Consider the following 20978-nt stretch of genomic DNA (forward strand, 5'->3'; position numbering starts at 1 on the left):
AGCAAGTTGGGAGAGGCAGAATGTGGTCTGAGATGAATCTTTTAGTCAGCACACAGCAACGGTGGCCATTGAAATGTTATGCAATTCATTAGAGTTCTAAGACTGTTTCTATTACAGTTGTGTACATTGATCTAATGGTGGCAGGATGTTATTGTATCTAGTAGTTAGTGGTTTAATGAATAAATTGCTAAACTAGCAGAACACTATATCAAGTTTTAATTCACAAACTTACTACTGAATTCTTATATGAACTTGTGAAAGTTATATAATCTCAGCCTCAAAATCGATGATTCCTTACCTATCACCTCTAAGATTCTTATAAGGCTACTCTAAGAAATCAAATTATAAAAATTGTAACTAGTAAGTTCCGTATAGTAGATGTAAGGTATATTATATATCTTAATCATGACATGTGGGTTGTGACTATCAGTGTAAACATTTGTAAATTTGTAATTAATTGAATTGTTTATAAAATTAAGACTACTTTATAATTTTACTGTAATTATTTAATTTGTAATTCCAAAATTGTTTATACTTTCCAAATTTTTTTTGTTTTTCAAAATCGTTTTGATACAACAATCTACTGTGGTGGAATTGATATCAATATGTAAAGTATCTGTATAATGCAAAAAAAACCTAATGAAAATGGAGAGAAGTATCAGATGTTTTCAAATACAAGGTGTCAAGAACTGTGAGATTTTACCCTTTGTTATAAACTGAATTGTGTCCCCTCCCCCATTCATATGTTGAAGCCCTATCCCCCACTGTGACCATATTTGCAGACAGGGCCTATGAGGAGGTAATTAAAGCCAATGAGGTCATAAGGGTAGGGCCCTAATTCAGTAGGGCTGGTGTCTCTATAAGAAGAGGAAGAGACACCAGAAGTGCAATGGACAGAGAAAAGGCCATGTAAAGGCATAGTAAGAAGGTGGTCATCTACAAGCCAAGGAGAGAGGCTTCACCAGAAACCAATCCTGCTGGCATCTTGAACTTAGACTTGTGGCTTCCAGAACTGTGAGAAAATATATTTATGTTGTTTAAACTACCAAGTCTGGTATTATTTTTATGGTAGCCTGAGCGATAAATACACCCTGCCAACAAGTTAGCCTACCACACACACAGCTTCATGGATGTTGGCAGGAGACCCAAGATTCTTTGGTCAGGGTCAAAGGCCTATATGACTCTCACAGTTAATAGCAGTGGAGAAAGTACCAGCATATTGTCTTGTGTTGGTTCTCTAAGTCTCATTTCCCAAAGGATGAGACAAAGAGGACTGAGTGATATCTGCCCATGCCTAAGTTACATTATACAGCACAGGAACCTTGAGCTGAAAGAAACAAATGGGAGCAAACATGCCTTCCATTGCTCTGAAGGCTCTAAATAAACCTGACTTCTCTTCTGAATGGAGACACTATTTCTATCTTCCAAGGTTGTTCACTGCTACACAAACATCCTTTGTTTATTTATTTATTTTCAAACATCTTTCAAAAGATAGTCTGAAACAAATAATATCAAGGCCTTAATTTGCAAGATGTGCAAAAATGTGAGAGTCCAATGGAGAATTGTCTCACAACACACGGTTGCTCTTGCAAAGAAAAATAGTGTCTCAGGAGAATTGTGTTCAAAGAGAAGCTTCATTGAAGAATCTCATACTTCTTATATGAAAGATAACCAACAATTTCTGTCTCAAAAGTCTGGTTATATAATTTTATATTTTATTGAATGAATTGGGTTTTTATGTTTATTTTTTGTTTTTCTTAATTAAAATGCTCCTTCTCAAGTACAGTAACCTTGGGCAATACAACCAATTAGTTGGGTGAACATTACTGATAAATTTAACTTCAGTCTCTTGGTCAGATAAGTAAGTCGAGAGAGGGCAGTAATTAAGAAATGGATCTTCTGACTAGCATAAGTTTACAGCTTTGAAGATGGAGCCCTGATATATTTTTTTACTTCAGTTAGAATTATTTCTGACCATTTTCACTGATTTCAAGGAGTTAGAATTCATAAGACTTCTTTCCTCTTTCTACCTCCCTGCATAGTTTTTCCAGAAATAGATGAAATATATTGACTCAGCCCTTCTCCTGCACTCGTTCCATACTTGTTCCATACACATGGATTCCTTTAAAGCAAATGATGCACCTTCTCTTGTATTTGTTTCTGAAGTGCTGCTGATCGAAAGCCAAATCTATCATGTAAAATGATTTAAAAAATCCTAAATGAATTGGCAGCAGGCTTTAAGATCAGACCTGGCAGAGTTCTGAGATACTTCACTCTTCAATGCATGGTTATTCCACGTCGCTTAGTGAGCTGTATTATTGTGATAATTCGATGACTTTACATGAGATCCTGCTTTCAGGAAAGCTCTGGGACACAGTTTTAACTTGGGAAATATAACATTTGTTCCCTTCTGAAGTCAGCCAACGTTTGATTTGTGGTGCAGGTTCATTAATGTCACCATTAACCAGGAGGTAGAGCGGGGCTATGTCGTTCAAGATCCTCAAACCACTATTCTGTTTATTGAAGCAACAAACCTACTAGCATCAAATTTCACATTTAATTGTAAAGCACAAAATATCTCAGCAAGAACAGAGAAGAAAAGCCACTCATAAGTACGCTTCGGCATGTTACTTCCTACTGGTATTTGTTAACAGCCCTCCCTGCCACCCCCACTTCCGCTGACAGCAATGCATTGTTTTCATATCAACACCTTAGCTTTCATGAAATTCATGATCAAGGTTCGGAGTAAAACTTAATTTATGCTATTATTGCCCACTAATTCTTTGAATGTTCTTAGTCTGTCAGTGTAAAACATTTCTGAGTACTGGAAAGCCTTAAACTTCTCTGGCATTTCTATTGATTTCTCTGAGAAGGATCTTAAACTTATTATTTATGAAGTGTTTTTTTTTTTTTTTTTTGAAATCACTTGTGCCACTTCAATTAATCGGTCTAGTAATCAAATATCTTAAAGCAGTTTATATCATCTGAACAGTTTAAATATCAAACAGATGAAGGCCAACTTCAACCAAAAGAACTTCCTTTAGAGCCATTAATACTCTACCACTTCAAAAGGACATGTATTAAGGAAATCATTCTTAGTAATTAATATAAAATGATAGCTATATTTAGGGCCAGCTACATGGGTATGCAAGCGGTGCAATTACGCAGTGCCCTATGCTTAGAAGGGACCCATGCTTGGTTTAGTATTTGGCTGTTACTATCTTGAAATTTGTGATTTTTGCATAAAAGTCCCATGTTTTCATTTTGTACTGGAACTCACAAATTATGTAGCTAGCCCTGGTTATATTTTATGATGTGTTTGTGATTTTATTTTCATTTTAATTTATCTGCCAAGTAGTCAGCATGCACCAGCTCACACAGCTAACTTACAGAGGTACAGAGGACTGAAGTTTTTTGTTTGTTTGTTTGTTTTTAGTACGGATGATAAAGACATTATTTCATGTTCTCCAAGTTTTATATTCAAATATATATAGAGAGAGAACGGAATTGATTTTTGGATGAAGAAATTTTTTTAAAAAGTATTTCTTTAATAATAGAAAAAATATATAATGCTAAAGTGTATCATGAAGACGTCTGTAGTAAAGATAGGATTTATGTAGTTCTTCTTATAAATAAGAATTGGAAAATATGAAAAAGAAAAAGCAAAAATAAATAAGTATATGGCCTAAACTGCCTTAGAATGCATTGTCACAGTTTGATGCAACATCACATACATGAGAGAAATGAATATAGAAGTTAAAATATTCAGGAAATGCGGGCGCCTGGGTGGCTCAGTTGATTAAGCGACTGCCTTCGGCTCAGGTCATGATCCTGGAGTCCCGGGATCGAGTCCCGCATCGGGCTCCCTGCTCGGCGGGGAGTCTGCTTCTCCCTCTGACCCTCCCCCCTCTCATGCTCTCTCTATCTCATTCTCTCTCAAATAAATAAATAAATAAAAGATCTAAAAAAAAAAAATATTCAGGAAATGCAGATAAAGACCAGACAGGGAAGTGACCTTAAAATGGAATATGAGATTCTGATCAGGCATGCAGCTAATGTCTGTACAGCATGGGTATCTCTCTCTGTCTCTCTTTTAATTCTGCAGCTGGAATATTCTCGTAAGCAATGACTTCCATAGTAGGACTGCAAGCATTCTGCTCTGCCCCAGGTAAAGGATGGTTGCTGAACTGCCAAGCTCCTATCACAACTTTTCATGTTTCTTTATACTGCTCTCTATATGTCTAAATCAGCTCAACCCATCCCTTTAGCATTCTGTCACACTCAGCATCCACAGCAAAATCAGAATGAAAGGAACTAAAGTGTAAAGAGTTAGAGATGATTAAACTTTAATGTTCACTGCTTAATTCTCATTAGTCCTGTCCTGAATTCATTAAGGTGTCAGCACATGGGCCAATACTTGTTTATGTAATGGTTAAGATATTCTCCCTTTTGAAGATTCAAGAATAGATCAAGAAAAGCCCCCAAGGCCCCTTCTGGGCCTACTGTAGTATTTGCTATTGAATTCATAAAACGGTGCCCTTCAGGGTAAAATCACCTCCTAGCAGAGAGAGAAGATGAAACATTTATTTAAAATGTATAATATGGCACAATGTCAGGTAGCAGCATATATTAAAATATATGGAATATTTAGATCTGTCAGCAGAGTACTCTGTTCTTTTTTAAGTGTCATAGTAGCATATAGGAAAAAAAGATTGCAAAGATTATACAACTCTCAGACATTCAGGGCTTTAATGAACAAACATCTTTATTTGCATTGGATAAAAATTAGACAGTATTAAAATTATCTTTACCACTGGTTTGTATGCACAGTTTGAGGCAGAATTTGCTTACACCTCATTTTATCAACACTATAAGCATTTGGGAGATGTGTTAATTGGAGCACTTCTTAAAGAATGAAATCCTTTTGAGTAATTGAGGGCATTATGCACATAGTGTTTACGGCAAGAATTAAAAATGCTTTTATTGTAAAATGTTAAATTCTTAAATAATAAATGGGTAGCAATGGGTAGGGCAACGTGCAAAGAATCTTTGCCACTAGCCGTTTATTTAAGCTTTCTAGGTCTCCCTTTCCCAGTTTGTAAAATTACAGGTTAGTCAAGAGCTGAGGTTCATCTGAGCTATTATGTTAATCCATCTTTATAAGACCTGCAGAAAGATTTAATTGTTCATTGTCTGTCTTTGAGGTTCACAATTATTCAGTCATTTGTGTATTTATCCAACAAGTTTTGCTTAACTGCTGCCAAGCACTGTCCTTAGCTCTGGAGACTCAATGATGATGGTGGGGCAGGAGCAGGGGCGGGGGTCGGGAGTGGGAGGAGGAGAGGTGGCCCTCATTCCCCTTACAGCCCAGTGAGTGAGGCAGACAATAATAAAAGAATGACCGAAGTAAACATAACCTTGAAACTATGGTGAATCCCATCATGAAGGATTACATGGAGCTGGGAGTTGCATATTATCTAGTCAAGAACAAGGACAGTCTCCTGGAGGTTCTCCTAATAAAGCTGAGAGCCAGGAGGCAATTAATGACAGGAGGATGCTAGAGTCAGGACTGGAATAGGGAAGAGCAAAATCTTGGTTGATAATGATATGATTTAATAAGAGACCAATCTGTTGTTTCAAAAATGGAATCTTGTGATCTTACTGGCCCTAAACATGGTTTATGGACATATTTCAATGTGCCTAAAAGTGAAAAAGTTACTCTGCTCATTTTTGTTTCTTTTCCTAATTGAATTATTATTATTTTTTAGCATGTTGAAGGGTTGATACTCAGCTGAAACACCGCTTGTTTTAGTAGTAACCAAGGATGAACTAATGCTACTATTTTACATTGATGATTATTTGATCAGCCTTTTTGTGACATTTTCCATGGTGCCTGTATTTGCTGCAAAGGTGAAAAGAGAAGTTGATCAATTGATTTTCTTGTTTGTAGGCCTGACAGAGCAGACTTACATCTGATGTGGTCATCAACACTATAAATAGTCGGAGGTACATTAATTGGAATCTTTCTTAAAGAATGAAATTTCTGGGTAACTGAAGGCATATGTGTATGCAGTGTTTATCATGTGAATCGATAAATGCTTTCATAGTAAATCCTCACTTTCTAATAGCACCACAGAGAGAGAACTTGTGATGAATTTGCTCATCTCTTTTTCATTTAGGAGCTGATCTAATGATTTAGAGTCACTGATCTGTCCTTATAAAAGTTAACGGATACTGCCTTGTACTCTTAAAGAAGTTTTAGCAGTAGCAGATTTCCAGTTTCACTATTCAAATTCAGAGTGAATAGTGATTCAAATTCATTCAGAAATGAATTCAAATTCATTCAGTCATCATGGTACTTAATTAACTCCAATGAAGAGAATAAGTACACAGGAAACTTTTCTTTATGAAAATTAGGACCACATAGCAAGCTTTATGTATTAAAAAAAAAAAAAGCTTATAAAACAAACTCTGAGAGATTCTGATTATGTAAGGAGATAATGATGGTGCAATAATGCATTTCCCAGAATGACAGCTAGTGATATCTGTAAATGGCCTTTGGTAGAAGAAAGAAAACACACTGCTCCAATCAATACACAGATAGTCCTTAATGTAAAGATTAGAATCAGAATATTTAAAAATTTAATACTTCGCCACTCCGTATAGCACTTTGGAAGTCAATATCTTTGGAAACCTGGTCCATTTCCCTTCTTTGAGAGCATTATATATTTAAGGTTTTTAAATTATTTATCTAGTCCATGTGATTAAAAATGAAAAAAGTTAGCCCATCCATTATCTTCTGCAGCTGCTGTCTGGATATTAGTGCCCCCCGCCCTTAAATCCTTGATTTTTTTTTCTTTTTACGATGTAAAGAAAACTCGATAGATACATTAAGAGAAAAAAAGAAAAAACCTTACCTACTTGCTAATATCAGAGCATGTTGCTGTTTAAGCAGTGAGCAAGGGTGGCTGTGTATGAACAATGTACTCAAACATTGTTACTCAATTGTATTACTTTCAAATCTGATAGTCAAAAATACGATGTAGTTAAATGGCAAGAAAGCGTATTATGTCTCTTTTCCTAGCCAACCGTATTTGGAGGCTTTACTTATCTTTTAAAAAATTTATTCTAAGTTACTTCAAAGTCGACTCTTGGAGAATAAGAACATTTTTAAAAAATTATTAAATTCTTTAAGTCCTTGCTCCCCTTACTGTCGTGAAGGTAAGGCTCATATTTAAATAAAATGGGAAATTGTTTTAAAAATAGTCACTGGGGCCCCTGGGTGGCTCAGTAGGTTGAGCATCTGACTCGTGATTTTGGCTCAGGTCCTGATCTCAGGGTCATGGGATCCAGGAGGCCTCAGACTGCCCACTCAGCAGGGAGTCTGCTTCCCCTCTCTCTCCCTCTACCCTCCCCTGACTCATGCACACACTCTCTCTCTCTGGAATAAATAAATAAATCTTAAAAAAAAAAAAGTCAACAAACTCAATGTAATTTCTCATACCAGTTTAATTTTATGGTTTTTAATTTTCTTGCTTTTAAAGATTGTATTTTCTTATATATGTGCTTTAGTGTTTACTGAGATCAGAATTGGTGGTTTTCCAAACATGCTATTCAGTTTGGATTATAAAATATGATCTTTATTATTTCCTTTGAGACTTTCTACTATTAAGAGTGAAATGAGTTTGCTTTACTATCTTAACACATCTTTTTTTTTCTCCACACACACTCACACACTTTTGTTCTCATTTTAACATAGAAATATTTAAAATACCTAAAGAAGAGAATATTGGAAAATATGATGTATCTAAAATATTAAAGAAACCTAGCAATATTCAAAGATAAGAGAGGGAATGTTTTATATTCCTCTTTGTAAGCTAAATGACTTTGGAAAAAATTCCTTAGATTATTCCATAGAAATTCTCCTTTTGTTCCACGGAGATTCTATCATGCCACTTGGCTCTCAGGGAACATTGATTATTAGAGCTTCAATGCACTGGCCACAATGAAGAGCAATTCTTTCCTCAGTTTAAGACGTGAGTAGCTCCAAGATTCACGTGTTTTCTACTGCTTTATCTGAAGCAGAGTAAGCAAGAGATTAGGAAGAGGATCCAAGCTAAGATTCTGGGTGTTTCCATTGGTTATGAACAGAGTACTAAAGAGAGACAGTGAGCTATGTGTTTTACTTCTTTGGAGCATTGTGCTCAAATATATATATTTTGTGGAGCTGAATTTTTGGCACAATATGGACTGAGAGCATTCTAATGATGTGAGGCCAATAGGGAGAATCTTTGGAGGATTTTACTATTTCTTTTATCCTAAATATCATTCTGTTATAAATGAACAGTTGATCTTCTGTTGTTCTTGAGATCAGATTTTGGCTGACACTAGGAGGGATAAATGTGGTGCTTCTAACATTGACATTTTATGACTTATAAAATGATGGAATGTATGATAACAGAAATTTATATTCTTCAGTCCTACTACTTCAGTTGTATAATCCTCCATTTGCTCTCATACCTTTCTGAAATGGATTCTTTTCACGGATCTTTCCCCTGCAATAGGAGGTTATGTTGAGGGTGGTATTTTTGAAGGATAATATTAAGAATTAGAAAGAAGTGAATGAATGTATAGTGGCATGATAGCAGGATGTATACTCTTTCTATACAGTGAATATGACAATTGTAGGTCAAAAATTTTAGTACTTAGAAAGATTTAGATATAAGCTTACAATTTTTTTTTTAAAGATTTTATTTATTTGACAGAGAGAGAGACAGAGAAGGAACACAAGCAGGGGGAGTGGAAGAGGGAGAAGCAGGCCTCCCATGGAGCAGGGAGCCCGATGCGGGGCTCGATCCCAGGACCCTGGGATCATGTCGTGAGCCGAAGGCAGATGCTTAACGACTGAGGCACCCAGGTTCCCCAAGCTTACAATTTTTTAAGGGTAGAAAAAATATCCGTAGTCAACCTGAATACTTCACTTTGGTCCTATTCAGTTTTACTTCTTTTTGACCTGTTTCAATTTTCTAGATCTTTTCTAGTATGCCTCACCCTATTCTTGTCCAATCTGGATTGCATTAGAGCATTGAAGTCTCACATCTGGATCATAATTCTTCCTTATTAAATATCCTTAGTTAAGGCAGACTAAGCATCCAGCATCTATATCTATCTTAGCATTAGCAACCCAGTTATCTCCAGGATCCACCTGCCTCTATATACAATAAGATCACGATATTAGTATTGAATGTGTGATGGTTTCTTCAGTGCACTGTAGATTATCTATCACCTTTCAAAATCTTCCCAAGTCATTAAAAATAATAAGGGCTAGCATTTATCAAGTGATTTTAGTATGTGCATGACACTGTGCTAAATGCTTTATGTATACTTTCAAATTTAATCTTAAATCTAAGAGGTAGGCAGTGTCATTATCTTCTCTTTGGAAATAAGCAAAAGCTTAGAGAATTTAAGTAACCTGCATAAATTTTGTAAAATTCTGGTAAATGAGACAAAGGATTTGAACACAGTTCTTCATAACCCAGGAGCCTGTGCTTTCTAACTCTTAATATGTCACTTCCTGGAAATATTTCACATTTACTTTCAAATAGTCTTTTCAAGTTCCTCGTCATGCTCTTCTTTTTTATGTCTATTTTTGAAACATCACTTGCAGGTAGATGGTAAGAGCTTCCTTGCTGCTCTTTATCAGTGTCCTCCCTGAGAAGCCTGCCTTACCATTTTGGTGACATAGAGCTCCAGGACTCTTGTATTGCCCTAAGACACTGGATTCCTTTATTTCCTCTTTAATTCTGTAGCTTTTTTAGTTGCTTTCTAATTTGAGTATTTTCTATTTGCCTACCAGCTCATTTTGTGTCCCTGTGATCAGCCTTTTGTTCTGCTCTTGTCACTGGAGGGCTATTTTATTAGTTGACGACTTTTGTTAGAGTATTAAAGTATAATTTTCAAAAAGTTAAAAACATGACTCTCATAACAATATAAAATGAACATGTCAATTTTTATTTAACTCTAATAAGAACCAGTAAGATATTAAACCTTGTTTGCAGTCAAATGCTCTAGCACTGAGCTATACCCCCATTAAACCTTGTTTGAAGAAGATTTTGAGGAATTGGGATTTTATAGTTTGTCAGTTAAAGAAATGCAGAAATAAATTTGCTAATTAGTACATGACTGGTTAATGGTTAGTGTCAATTAGATGAGAAACAATAACCTTTGGATTACTTTTCCTCCTGACCAGAAATCATTTGAATTTGCTATTGTTGAAGAATCATTTACAACTCTCTTAGACAGGAATCATATACATGACTATCAGTTTGGTAAAAATTAATGTCTAATATTACAGAATTGTGAAATATCTTAATAGTACATTTGTGGTCAAACAAAGCTATACACCCTAGAAAATTAGATAATCCTCAGGAAGTGTGAGCTACTCCCAACACTATATTGAAAACATTCCCAATAATTTATTTGCCTGTTTCCAAGTTTTGGATAAATTTCATGACAAGTTGAATTGCCAGAGTGAAATATGGCTGAAAAATGCACCCTCTATTGTATAGAAACATGGATGCCATGACAAATTTATTAATCTAGTAAGCACTCTCCTGTCTGATGCAGGTCAGGCTTGCTTTTTTTTTTTTTTTTTTTTTTTTTTTTAAACCCCTCCTGTTTTGCCATCTTATGTTTACTGGCCTATAGTCTACAGTGGTGCTCTTGTATAAAACATAAACTGAGAGTTAACTGAGATAAGAACATTTCTCCACTATTCTGGGTGACAAGGGACCTTTCTCTGACCAAAATTTGAAAGCACATGACAATGATAGGTAGTAGCTGGACAGAATTTTGAGTCCTTTATTCTAGTTTTGTTGTTGTTCTTGTTATTTTTGACATAGGCTCCCCAAAACTAAAAGGAGTCAACTTTGGGGGGAAAAGGAGATCCTAATTATCCTCAACATCAAATCAATTGAAGAAATATATTCAGAATAAAGTTAATAAACTGAGATTCTAAAGATAAATGAACAACTCTTTTGATTAGAATATATATTGAACCAAAGAAAAGGTCATTTTTTATTTAATTCAAACTGGCTAGTCAAGACTTGCATACACATTTTTCTAAGTAGAAATGTTTTACTCTTGTTTCTTGGTAACACAATAGGAGCTCAAAAGTATTTGTTGAATTTTAATGCTAATAAAAGCCAAAGAATCTTTAGGAAATACCATTCCTTATTTTCAGTGAAAACATTATCAACTATATTGTTTAGAATTATATTTGGTTTTGGTGTTTCTATTCATTCTTCTTTTTGTCCCCCTCTCTTCCACTTAGGATCCCTTAGGATCCCTTAGGATCCTTTAGAATTTCATCAAAAATTCTGAGTTATAAAAAAAAGCACATTTAACAATGAGAAAAGTATACAATAGTTAAATATTGTGGATTTAGTTAATGCATATTTATGTAGCCATTCAAAGTATCCATCATGGTGTGAACTGTAGAAAGTTAAAAAATTTCCCATCTTCTTTGTTTCTTTTTATTTTTTTAAGATTTTATTTATTTATTGGCAGAGAGATACAATGAGAGAGGGAACACAAGCTGTGGGAGAGGGAGAAGCAGACTCCCTGCCAAGCAGGGAACCCGATGCGGCGCTCGATCCCAGGACCCTGGGATCATGACCTGAGCCGAAGGCAGACGCTTAACGACTGAGCCACCCAGGCTCCCCTCCCATTTTCTTTATTGATGTATGTTACACAATGTCAGTGTTGGAAATAATCAAGATTTCTATCTTCATTGCTGATAACAAATTTTTTTTCTGATTAAACCTTGAGAAAATTCACATATTTTGCTTTCTACACATATAAACTATCATGGATTTAATTTGTAATATGTATTTAGATGTTTTTCCTTCAAATCATTTTTTTAAGGCATGGAGGGAGGAACTGGGAAACTTGGATGTTACCAACTTTAAGTGAGCCACCAAATTTACTTTCTCTCTGGTAGCATGCACGCTAGGGGTCATTCTACTTAGTCAATGACATGTAAGTTTTTTTTCTTTCATATATCTTGAAGGATCCTTTCATCCTAATAGAGTCTACTGAATATTTTCATCCAAAAAAAAAAAAAGGTTTATATGATAGGATTTTAGGATTTCCAGGTGTCTCAGAAAAAGAGTAAGATAGCAACAGCTTTCCCCTTCTAGTCAGTGGTTGGGAATGTTAACAAAGTGGCAAGTACGGCCACCTGCATGACTCATTGGTTAAGCATCTGCCTTTGGCTCAGGTCATGATAGTAACCTTTGGATTACTTTTGTACTCCTGCTCTGCGGAAGCCTGATTCTCCCTCTCCCTCTGCCTGCCACTCCCCCCTGCTTGTGCTCTCTCTCTCTCTGTCTGTCAAATAAATAAAATCTTTAAAAAAAAAAAAGTGGCACGTGGAAAATGATGAAGAAATAAAAAATGTAACCCAATGCTGGACAGGACCATGGAGGAACAAGCAAGAGGACAGAGTATAGGGAAGTGACAATTGCTATCAGACATTCTAGTATGATAAGCTCTAAATTTCTATAAAAGAACAGAAAAACCCCAAAACATTGTCTAAAATTTGTAAGGAACAAGAGTCCAGATGTTGAGAAGTGATATACATTTAAGAGATAGTATGTTTTTGAAGTAATTTTTCTTATTTCTTTAAACAGGTTTTCATACATGTGGGACATTGAATTTTGTCACTTGTATTCTTGAGTTAGAGAGGGAACAGTGAAGAATTAAAAAAAATTTAAAAAAATATTTGGATACCTTTAATATTGCTGTGATAGAAACTTTTTTATACTTTTTTTTTAAGATTTTATTTATTGAGAGAGAGAGAATGAGAGAAAGCACATGAGAGGGGGGAGGGTTAGAGGGAGAAGCAGACTCCCTGCTGAGCAGGGAGCCCGATGAGGGACTTGATCCAGGGACTCCAGGATCATGACCTGAGCCGAAGGCAGTCGCTTAACCAACTGAGCCACCCAGGCGCCCCTGTGATAGAAACTTTTGAATGGAGAATATAGAAGATAAGATTTTCTCACACACATTCCTGGTGTCCCCATCTGCCAACCACACCCCCCTACCCCCCCGCCAAGGCACATTGAGCATTTTCCTGATGACTTTATGATAGAAACATTTTATGAAATATTTGATGTCAAAGATTTATTATAGCTATAATTTAAACTTTGGCAAATGACTATGAACAGAAACATGTATGAATAGTAAAAACTAATAAAACAATATTAAGCTGAAAGCTTGACACCCACCCAGTAGTTGCTCCACCTACAGTTCAAGTGTGAAAAGCATAGCACACTGGAGGCGATTACATTTTCAGAATGAAAGGAGTTCTAATTCCCGATCCTTGTGCTCATTCATTTCAAGGCTTGCTCAGTTGCAAAATGTAACCAGAGATTTAATAACTATTGTTCCCCTGGGAGGATGCTTTAGGAATAAATTTAGATTAAAACTATATATATATTCGCATCCTCCTCATAACTGGCAGATTTCTGTCTTACCTTTCTGTACTGTACAAGCACTTACACATTTTCAGCATAGCTCTTTCAACCATCCTCTAAAATAGCTCTTCTCCAAACCAACTTTTGTTTTTTCTTACCAACTGTTTCAAGTTACCTGAGAGTCAGGAATTTGATAAATGTATATGTAGAAAACCCAGTAATGGGTGAGCAAGACATGGAGGATTCAGAATCTGGTTTCACAGGATGAAAATGAAGAATAATATTTATTTTATTTTATTTTTTTATTTTTTAAAGATTTTATTTATTTGAGAGGGAGAGAATGAGAGAGAAAGAGCATGGCGGCGGGGGGGGAGGGTCAGAGGGAGAAGCAGACTCCCTGCTGAGCAGGGATTTCCCCATGCGGGACTTGATCCTGGACTCCAAATCAACTGAGCCACCCAGGTACCCTGAAAATGAAGAAGAATATTTAATTTGAAAATACATGGATGTTCCCTTAGTTCATTATGAAGAGATGGAACAAAAAGATGTATTTTGAGTTTATGTGAGCTTTTTGAAGACACTGTCTGCATCAGTAAAATGATATAAGAAGCACTTAATTTAATTCTGGGCCCTGGATTGTCATCACCTTCTTCTTTTCTTCTGCTCCTTGTTCTTCCCGCTCTCCCCCTCCTCTTCCTTCTCTTCCTCCTCCTCCTCATCTTTCCCCTCCTTCTCATCCCCTCATCCCTTTCTTCCTCCTTCACCTACACATGTTCTAAAGGCTCCCTTGCTTAATCTTCCTTTCTCCCCTCCTGCACATCTAATCCTGCCTGATTTCTTCTCTGAGGACCTGAACACAGGCATATTCTAATTTCCAGCCCAGATGGCAAAAGCCTGAGAGCCCATATGTAAGAGAGGTGCTGGGAGTGTCATCGATATTCATTTTATCCCTCGCTCTCCATTTCATCTTACCTCCATCCTTAACATCACTGTCAGGACTGACTTTTTGTCTCTAAAAGTGGACTACTTTGGTTCAGCTCTTCAGAAAGTACACACTCACAGACACACATACACAGAGACAGGTTTCAACCTATTTATTCTACTGAAACTATTGCCACCAATCCACCCACTTTCTCTCTCTGAAAATTCTATTTGTTTAATTTCTCTTTTAGTCATCCAGTCTTTTATTCCAGCAAACATTTACTGATCGCCCACTATGAACTAATATTTGAGCTCAGAGCTGAGGATACACCTGAGCAAAACCAGAACCAATCTGTCTTCTCCATGGAATTTATAATCTAAATGGATAGATAGATGGTTATTGAATAAATGTAAAATCACGATGGTTGATGTGTTTTGCAAGTTGTAGATACAGAGATCTATGGCCTTTTGAGACTATATAACACAAAATTTGACTAAGGAGGTCAGGGAAGTATTGAGTGAGTGAGTTGATGTGTAAAGGAAGATTAGAGTTAAGAGTATTTCAAAAAGGAAAAGGCAGATGCCAAAGGTCGGTAGCAGTGATCTACTGATTGCAACTCCAGGGAGGACCGAAGAAGTGAGGAGGAGGGATAGGGTTACCCTACTTCTCAAATTAGTTGGAGCATTTATGTGATGACTGCTGTTGAAAATACGGGTGTTGAAGGAATCCAGACCATCCTCACATCACTCTTATGGAAAGGTTTCTTGGGAAAGATTATTGGGATCTACAATTGTCCCATTCATTTCAGTGTTATTTGTCCTTAGACCACCACATCCAGAATTCCACTAGTTTTGAACATAGGTTCTTTTCTGTAAAGTCAACTTAGCAAGTTCTATCTTAGATGTTGTGGAGTTATTTAAAATTTTATACATAGATGGTCTCAAAACGGAGGTAAAACCATGGCTGCGGGGCCCCCAGCCTGATTCTGGCTGTCACTGCAGCCAGTGCCACAGCAGAGGGGAGGACCATGATCCAAAGGAACCAGAGTAGCAAGAAAATGTTGTATTGGTGGTTTGAACTTTGAAACTACAGATGATAGTTTAAGAAAACATTTTGAAAAATGGGGCACACTTACTGGTTGTGTGGTGATGAGAGACCCCCAAACAAAATGTTCCAGGGGTTTTGATTTTGTGACTTACTCTTGCGTGGAAGAGGTAGATGCAGCAATGTGTGCTCGACCACACAACACAAGGTTGAGATGGGCGTTCGCTTAGTGGAACCAAAGAAAGCTGTTTCTAGAAAGGATTATGTAAAGCTTGGTGCCCATCTAACAGTGAAGAAAATTTTTGTTGCTGGTATTAAAGAAGATACAGAAGAATACAATTTGAGAGACAATTTTGAAAAGTATGGCAAGTTTAAAACTGTAGAAGTTATGGAAGACAGAGTAGAAAAAAGAGAGGATTTGCTTTTGTAACTTTTGATGATCATGATAGTTGATACAATTTTTGTTCAGAAATACCAGCTATTGAGGGGCATAATTGTGAAGTGTGACATAGACCCCTTCTAAACAAGAAATGCTGTCTGCTGGATCACAAAGAGGTCATGGAGGTGGATCAGGCAACTTTATGGGTCATGTTGGTAACTTTGGTAGAAGAGAAGGCTATAGTGGTGGAAATGGTGGCAGCAGAGGTGGTTAGCAGGGAGGGGAGGGTGGATATAAGGGATTTGGAGGCGATGGTGGCAATGATGGTGGTAGTCCTGGTTATAGCAGTAGAGGAGGCGATGGTGGGGGTGGACCAGAGTATGGACACCCAGGAGGCGGATATGGTGGTGGTGGTGGAGGATATGATGGTTATAGTGAAAGAGGAAATTTAGGAGGTAACAATGGTAGTGGTGGGAACTATAATGATTTTGGGAATTATAGTGGACAACAGCAGTCAAATTATGGACCCATGAAAGGGGGCAGTTTGGGTAGAAGAGGCTCAGAGAATCCCTATGGTGGTAGTTATGGATCTGGTAGTAGAAGTGGTGGATATGGTAACAGAAATTTCTAAAAAAAAAAAAAACCAAAAAACAAAAAAACAAAACCTCAGAAGAAAAGGCTTACAGTCCTTCTGCAGAAAGCTGCACGTTACTTTGAGACAGTCGTACCAAATGCATTAGAGGAATTGTAGAAATCTGCCACAGAAGGAACGATGATCCATAGTGAGAAAAGTTACTACAGCTTAAATAGGAACCCCTTTTTGGTCAGGACTGTCACAGCCATAGTTTGCAAAACGTGCAGCTATTGATTAAAGCAGTGTAGCATCAATTAGATGTACACTCCTGAGGTCTTTTATCTACTGTAGCTTTTTCTTTTTCTTTTCATTACATCAGGTATATTGCCCTGTAAATTGTGGTAGTGGTACCAGGAATAAAAAAGGAATTTTTAACTTTTCAAAAAAATAACATAAAATTTTATAGGTAGGATGTTTGGCATAATAAAAAGTCTTTGGGACTTAAATGCTTGTCATCTTAAATAATTGAAACATTCTATGTAGAAGAGTCTGTTGGTTATAGAGCTCAGAAACAGAACTACTGAAGCGAGTCCAGTTACTTCCAGCATAAACAGGAGCAAAACAAACAATCAGGAATATCTTACCATTGACTTGAAGACTCTTAAAATGGAATTGACTGGCTCAGAATAAATTTCCCGTAAATGGAAATATCAGGGTAAACAATCATTTCATGGGGTATATTTTATGCATTTTGTGTGTGGTCCTGAAGGAGGAAATATTAATACAGTAGATAAAAGTTGAACCAGATAAACTCAAAGATTACCCACTTCTTTGATTCTGTGAATCTAACCTACTTTGGTGCCCTAGTTCAATTCTTGACTGCAACTTAAAAATCATCACCTTTCTTTGGTAGCATTTTAGGCAGTTCCTTTGCCTGAGGCTTAAGATCTGAATGAACTGGAGGTTGTTCTTTTTTTTTTTTAATGCAAAATAGGTTTTTGATTTGTAAATGAACTCAGAGGCACAGCAATGGACATTGAAATTATTATTTTTTAAATGAAATGAAAATAGAGCTGACAGCTAAAGAACTTTCACAGCAGTTATTATTATGTGTTATTATTAGCAGCAGCATGTGGTGACATTTTAGGCTCCAAAATCCACAGAAATATATCCCAGATCATGTATATTCCAGATGCTAGGGGGAAGAAAACAGAAATGCTACTGTCTGGCTTCACATGAGAGAAATAGTTAAAAATGAAGTAGGAAGTCTGATAGTTTTGTACTAGGTAGGGGAGACGGATTTATCTCTATCCCTAGGGGCCGAAAGGTTAACACTGGGACTTTTCTACAAACGTAGATACCTACCACCAATAGCACCATTCAGAACATGCTGAGGAATGTATTTGGCTCTTTAAGCTGTATGAAATCAGTCACATTATTAGTGACTTAATGGAAGAATGTTTTATATTCTATGGATTTAGTTGGCATGGACCCCCTAAAACACAGCTTCGAGTACAAGTAAAAACTCGATGTGATGTGGCTTCATCCCCAACCAGAAGAGGCTCCTCTGTACATAGAAATAAACTTCTAGACTTTCTTGATGAAGTTTTCTGGTTTTGGTACTCAAATTTCTCTTAGCAGAAATTGGACATTAACATTCTATATGTGGAATCAAAGTGGTGTGGTGTAGTCTTCGGAAATGTGGATTTAGAATCAAATTCTGCTGCGTCTGAGTCTATAAAGTTCTGCTCCTCCCTAATGTGTGCTCCTGGGAAGTTTCTTCATCTCTTTAAACTTTGCTTTCCTCATCTGAAAAATGTAATAATAGTCACCCTTACCTCATAGAGGTGTTGTAAGGATTTAATTAGGTAATGTCAAATCAAGCACTTGGATATATGTCTGGCAATGTCACATAGCTGGCAAATCAAAAAACCAAGACTTACACAACACTGGACACTAAATCATGGGAAAAGCTCATGCTCTGGGTCAGATACAGCCACCTAAATTTGAATTCTAGCTTCATCTGTAATTTTGTTACTAAGGCATGTTCTTAGCATAGTAGCTGACCCAGAGCACATCAGCGTATCATTCATTTATTTTTATTTAAGAAACTGTTAAGCCAGTTAGTGCTATGCAAGATGGATTATGAAATCCTTTAAAGAAATTGAATAAAAGGTAATTAGTTATATCAGATGAAAATTTTGTTTGGCTGTTACAGAAATTCCCCAAACAGTGACTTATACAATTAGTATCTTTACTTCTTTGTCACAAAATGAAGGTTTGAATGTAGGGCGTGAAGGGGTAGTACAGTGGCTCCATGTTGCAATCAGGACTTAGGATCCTTCTGTCATCCCATCAACCATCCTTAGCATGTAGTTGTGCCCCCTGGTCATCACCGATGGCTGCTCTAGCTTCATGTTCAGATGCCATGCAAGGAGGAGGGAAAAGCAAAGGAAGAAAGGCATATGCTGTGTCTCACATCCATGTAAATCCTACAAGACAACTTGCTTTTACCTCTCATTGGTCAAAGCCATGTCCGTCACCTCCTGTTTATCTGCAGTCTGGGAAACAGACAATGTCACCACTATCAAATTAGATTCTTTCGTTGATATGGATGATACAGAAGAGGCAAGTGGACACTGGGAAGGTATTTAGTATTCTTAGACAAGGTAAATAAAAATAGATTTGCTGCTAAAATGCCTCCTTCCACACACATTATCACATTTAATCCTCAAAACAAATCTAAACAAAACAAACCTTCTAGTAGCCATAACTTAAAGGCTTATTTTTAGATGTGGCCATGAAATTTAGTATTTGCCGATGCTGGGAATAGAATCCATGTGTGTCTGCCTTCAAGGCCTGTGATCTTTGCACTCTACTACATTGTCTCCCTTGCAATACTGTCTCTGATCTGGTGGCAGATCACTAAATTCCTGGGCTTGATCCTCATCATTTTTGTCCTCTTAGAAATGGTAGATAAATGGTTAATTGTGGTTCTGTTACTGAACTTAAAAAAAGCTAGGCGTACGTCAAAAAAGGTGATTATGTCATGGGACAGGGTTATCCAGCAAACAAAACAGTTAACTCAGATGTGGGACACCCAGGGTCTTAGACTTCGTTCTATCTCTGCTGACAATGCCAGTTAACGTCTCTGGTCCTGGACTGTCCTCATTCGTGAAACGGAAAAGCTGATCTGTCTCTCATATTTGACCCTGTTCTTGGAAGGGTAAGATTAGACAATAAACGTGCAAGTACTTTTTGCAAGTGTAAGTGCTTGCTATACAAATACAAGGAATTATTATTATCGATCCAGTAGCCCAAAGTGGCAATCTACTTGATACTCTATCAGAGGCTTAACTGAGCAGTTTCATTGCAATCATCAAAGCTGACAGCTGCTGAAGACTGATTCTCCAACTTGACAGAGTCCGGGATCCAGATGAATGCAATCTTTCTTTTTGGTGCATGCCTGTAAGGTTGGATTATCAGCACCCTCCAGAAAAAAAATAAAAAATTAGTCTAGAAAACAAAATGAGATAATTACTTTGTTGCAGACTTTACTCACTGAAGGTTGTTTGTTTAAAGAGTGTTTGGGGCATAGTTTTTTTTTTTTTTTCTTTATGCTTCATCTAAATAAAAACAGTTCAATTTATTATGTCAACAATTATTTATTAAGTGGTTACTATGTCTCAGACATTGTATAGTTATGTCTGAGAACACAGCAGGAATAAGAAAAATATTGTTCCTACCTTCATGGATTTTCTAATCTGTCATGGAAGAATAATATTAAACAGTTAATTAAACATGTCATGTTTCATTAGGTAACTCAGTGTGTCAGAAATCATCACAAAATGGTGTAAGAACATGAAAGAAAGAAAAACAATGGAAACTCTCTATTGGATGGCATAATACATACATGCACACATACACACGGGACTTGACACAATCATGAGGAATGTGCCCTAAGAATTCTTAAATTTATAAATCCATAAAATAAACTTTAACGCATGTAATTTTACCCCACAATTTAGGAAAATATGCATGAAAAATTTGACCGATTCAGAAACTTAATGATTTTATAAAAAACATATTGAATAAAATCATAAAACAATATAATACAATAAAATAATCTGTATTACATTATATCTTGTTAACATTAAGCAGAACAGTGATATCTGCAGATCTGAAGGTATGATAAGTATGAAGGCATATATCAAACTCAGGTACTATATGGACAACAGTAAATATAAAATCAGTCGATCAGAAACAGGAGCCTTCTGGCCATCTTGAGGTCAGTTCCCTTTGAGTTGAACACTTGCTTTGGCTGGTAATTTTTCTGCAAAGTATTTCAGTTCTGAAGGCAAAGCTTCTGAATCATTTTCATCAAGTGAAGATGCTCTCTTATTTGACAACAATAAACATCACTAAAAATTCTCAAATGAATTTTTCCCCAGTCGTTATTATATAACCACATGTAATCTGTGTTCTAAATATTTATTCATTTATGTATTATGCATGTATTTTTCTTTCTCTCTTAGCATAGACCAAATACTTTCATGTTACTTATTCTATCTTGACATTTTA

The sequence above is a fragment of the Mirounga angustirostris genome, unplaced genomic scaffold (genome assembly GCF_029215605.1).
Source record: "Mirounga angustirostris isolate CCGP_5_RB_7025 unplaced genomic scaffold, mMirAng1.0.hap1 SCAF_15, whole genome shotgun sequence".
In the NCBI taxonomy this organism is placed as follows: Eukaryota; Metazoa; Chordata; class Mammalia; order Carnivora; family Phocidae; genus Mirounga; species Mirounga angustirostris.